The sequence below is a fragment of the Eimeria acervulina genome, genomic scaffold (assembly GCF_000499425.1).
Source record: "Eimeria acervulina Houghton genomic scaffold, Eah_scaff682, whole genome shotgun sequence".
Classification (NCBI taxonomy): domain Eukaryota; phylum Apicomplexa; class Conoidasida; order Eucoccidiorida; family Eimeriidae; genus Eimeria; species Eimeria acervulina.
The window spans coordinates 1-5000 of NW_013549659.1; positions in this window are offsets into that span (position 1 = coordinate 1).

The window sequence follows — 5000 nt, forward strand, 5'->3', positions numbered from 1 at the left end:
ACAGAGGAAGATTCTCACAGAGAAGCCAGACACTTCCTTAAGAAAGATGTCTCCTTGCAGAGATGCATGCACAGTGTTGATGATTACATCTGAAGTGTCTCCTCGCTTATTCTTTTGGGGCTTCTTTTAGTCTCTTATTATTTAGCTGTCTGTCTGTACACTCCTGCATGCAGTGCATGCAAAAGAGACAGACACCGCAGCTTTATTAGTATTTGTTTGGAGACCCATAGCCAATCGTACGGTGTATAAGAGACAAAACAACCCAAGCGATATCAATGCCTGCATGCTCGACGACGTTGTCGTCGTCGTCTTCGATTCGGTCGTCGTTTACTACGTCGTCATCCACGACAAAATCGTCGTCGACAACGACGTTGAAGAAAAAATAAACAAATTTGTTTGTCTGCAACTACCGCAGCAACAAAAAGAAGAGACAGCAACAGCAGCAGCAGCAACTACTGCTTTTGATGGATTAACCTATAAGCAGCAGACAAAAGAAATAAATAATTAAGATATAACATAAATAAATAAATAAATAAATAAATAAATAAATAGTTATTATGAGGTTGTCTTCGCCGCCTCTCTTTGACTTCAACAAAAAAAAATACCAGCCAAACACATCGCACAACTTTGCATCTTACCGTACTATCAATATATATTTATATAAATATATATATATATTTATATATATATAGAGATATATATATGTATTGATATATATATAGATATATATATATATATATATATATATTTAGATTTATACACATATATACCTATATATATTTGTTCATATATATATATAGATATATATATATTTATTTTATATGTACATATATATATATATATACAAATATTAGGAGAAGCTGCCACTGCTGCGTCTTTAAAATAAGGAGACAGAGAGAGAGACAGGCAGCAAGCAAACTGCTTTATATGCGCTGTCCGATAATGTTAGAGAGTAATATAATGTAATATTAACAATACTATTGCATTTGTATGTGATTATTCTTCGTGTATAATAAACTAAAAAGAGACAGAAGGAGAGACACTTTACAGCCCAAAGCTGCAGTTGCACTCCAGCATTTGTTTAGAGCGTGCGTTATATGAATGAATATACATATTATATATATATATATATATATATATATGCATACATATATATATATATATATATATGTATATATATATACATGTATATATATATATATACGCGTATACACGTACATATAAAAGCTGATTGCTGATAGCAATCAGCTGATTGTAAGTGCAACGAAAATTAATAAAAATAAATAAAAAGGCGGAGGAGACATTTGCTGCAGTCTGACGCTCCTCTTGAAAAACAAATTCATTTCCAGATCTCTGCTGCATGCTTGCTGCTGCTTTCGCTGCAGCAGCAGCAGCAGCAGCTGCTGCTGCTGCTGCTCTCTACGCTCCGCTGGCTATCTTAAGGCTCAGGATCTGTTTGTATTTCTTCTTTTGCATGCGTCTTCTTGGGGCTGTTGCTGCTCCTCATTGCTGTCTGTAGACTCAGTGCTGCTGCGAGGGCGCCGAGCTGCCTGTCTCCTTATTGCTGGTGTGTCTCTTAGAGCTCCAGCAGCAGCAGCAGCAGCAACAGCAGCAGCAGCAGCAGCAGGAGGAGGTGCGTTACGTAGAGCCTTCGCTGCCCATTCTTCATAACGTGCAGTGCGCCTAATAGGGCGTTTGTGTGGAGGTCTTGCTTCGAGTGTCTCCTCGAGTTTAAATGAAGGAAGAGGAGACAGAGACAGCTGATGTATATGTCTTTTTAATACAACTAGGCTGCGTCCTCGACGAACTACTCCTGCAGACCTTTGATTAACTTCAGGTAGCGGTGTTATTAAGTAGAGTGTCTTATCATCAGTGTTTAGAGAAGTGTCTCCTGATATAGAGACAGATGAAGAGACAAATGTCTCTTCATTTACATCTACTTCTTCTTTTATACAACAAGATGAACGACACATGCTGAAGACATTTTCATTCAATTGCTCGTTTTCACCCTCTTCCTGCGCCCCTGCTGCTGCTGCTGCTGCTGTTGCTGCTGCTGCTGCTGTTGCTGCTGCTGTTGCTGCTGCAGCAGCAGCGGAGACAGCAACCCCGTTTGTCGGGCTGTTGGAGCCTGGCAGACTCTGCAGCAGAGAAAGGAGACATTAAAAAAATGCATTTAGAGACATGCGGCGATAAAACAACACAAACTTTCAACTCAAGTTCAATCCCATTCAGACAAGACAAGAAAAAAGAAATAGCTGCAGATACACTGCAAAGCATTATATATATATATATATATATATATCTATACCTCTATCTAACTACACATACATAGATATATACGTATATATATGTAAGTATTGATACATTTATGTATATACACACATCCATATATTGTTATATATATATATATATATATATATTTATTTATATATATACATATATATTTATATATATATATTTAATATTAGACTCACAGAACACCAAGCCGAAGAGTGCGCCTCCTCAGAGCAGAGAAATTCGTTGGGTAGGATAGTAGTGCTGCTGCTGCTGCTGCTGCTGCTACTGCCGCTGCTGCTGCTGCTCTCTTCTTGTATTTGTTTGCAGAGGTCTTTAGGTAAAGGGGTGCTGAGTGCATGCGTAAGAGCTTGAATAGAAAGCAAGAAAAATAAACTCTTTCTGCTGCAGTCTGTGAGGGTGTCAAGATTAGCAGGCCGAACATTTGAAGGAAAGAAGATATAAAGTGTCTCCTCAGAAGTGTCTCCTTTAGTAGTAGATATGTAGGGGCTTAAAGGAGACACCTGAACGCCTTCATATGGATCTACTGTCTGATTGGAGACAGAGCGACAGAGAAGGAGACATTATTATATGCGAAGTAAGACAACGAGATAAATCTCTCACTTAAAATATATTAAATATTTAACAAGTAAACAAATAAGCAAATGAATGTATGTGGAAATAAACTTATTAGCTGAGCTGCTGCTTGTAAAAGATATTATTTTTGCTTCCTACAGCAAAGGAGACACTAAGACAAAGAAGAGATTAAAAATAATCTAAGGAGACAGATAAAAGATATTGAAATCTATTTCAAACAATTCATAAACTTTATTAAACACATTAAAATATGTGCTGTATAGACACCCAAACGCAAAGGAGACAGTTCGTCATTAGCTGTCTCCTCAAGGTCAATGAACAGCTATCGAGACAAAGGCTAAGGGCCTTAGGCCCTTAGCTACCTGCTAACTTTTATATTGTTTATTAAAAAATATCTTTTACGTTTTATTTAAAAGATATAAAATGTTTATTATTATCTTTTATATTATATTTAAAATCTATTTTCTTCTCTGTGAAGTCAAGAAAACTTCTTTGGAGTCACTCACTCGCAAAAGGAGACAGACACCCGCACTGTCTCCTGTCTCCTTGTGCTAGCTTATTCACCCTTCCCCGAAGCTTTTAATTAATTAATTAAGTTAATTAATTAAATTAATTAATTAATTTATTTATTCATTCATTGCAGAACCAGCAATCGATCGAAGCCAGGTGTCTTCTCAGCTCGGGGTCTTATAAGCCCTTTCTTTGTTGTTATTATTAATCATCTGTCTCTCTACAGCAGCAATCAATACACCTCTTTTCAACCCTTAAAATATGTTTCTTTGTTTATGTACACTGGTAGCAACAACAGCAAAAGAGAAGGAGACACTGTCTCTGCTGTCTCCTGTTCTTCTTCTTAAAGGAGACGGGGGCTCTGCTTTCTCTCCGTCTCCTTCTCTGTAATTAATTAGATTATATTTGATAATTAAATAATACTGCAAGACTTAAATTGGGTTTAATTATAACTTACAGTAAAATTAACTACCTCATTTGTATGGGCTTCTTATTAATGTCTCCTCATAAATAAACAATAATACAATGTACACTGGTAGCAACAACAGCAAAAGAGAAGGAGACACTGTCTCTCCTGTCTCCTGTTCTTCTTCTTGAAGGAGACGGGGGCTCTGCTTTCTCTTTGTCTCCTTCTCTGTAATTAATTAGATTATACTTGATAATTAAATAATACTGCGAGACTTAAATTGGGTTTAATTATAACTTACACTAAAAATAAAAATATAAAGGAAACTACCTCATTTGTATGGGCTTCTTATTAATGTCTCCTCATAAATAAACAATAATACAAAATATTAATAAGATAATATATTAAAATCGCCTATTGTAATAAACAAAAAATGATTAGAATGCATTCAAAAGGAGACACTTCACGGGTTAGGGTAAATACTGAGGTGTATAGGCAGGTGCTTATCTATGAGTTTAATAACAGAAGTGTCTCTAATTGAATTGCCTCTACTTAAAGTGTTCGCTTAAAGTGTCTCTACTTAAGGTGTCTCTACTTAAGGTGTCTCTACTTAATGTGTCTCTAATTAAAGTGTCTCCTCTTGAAGTGTCTCTACTTGAAGTGTCTCTAGTTGAAGTGTCTCTACTGACACTTCAACTAGAGACACTATCTCTAATTGAAGTGTCTCTGCTTAAAGCGTCCCTAATTGAAGTGTCTCTAATTAAAGTGTCTCTGCATAAAGTGTCTCTTCTTGAAGTGTCTCTTCTTGAAGTGTCTCTACACGAAAAAACAACTTAGGCAAATTCCGCATGTTGTCTGTCTTTAGTTTAATTTGTAAATTATACTGTACAAAAAAAAGACACAAACATAACACTACGCGTCCCTCTTCAATGCAGGTCCCTGTCTGCTGTCTGCTGCTGCTGCTGCTGCTGCTGCTGCTGCTGCTGATGGCGATGCTTCTGCTGCTGCTGCTGCTGCTGCTGCTGTTGCTGTTGCTGCTGCTATTGAGGTGCGTCGCCGCTCTCTGCTGCGCAGGCAGAGGCACCCGCACCTCTCTGGCTACTCTACATCACCAGCAGCAGCAGCAGCAGCAATAGCAGCAGCAATGGCAGCAGCAGGAGCAGCAGGAGTACTGCTGCTGCGTTGCTATCCCGCTTGTCAAGGAGACACCTTT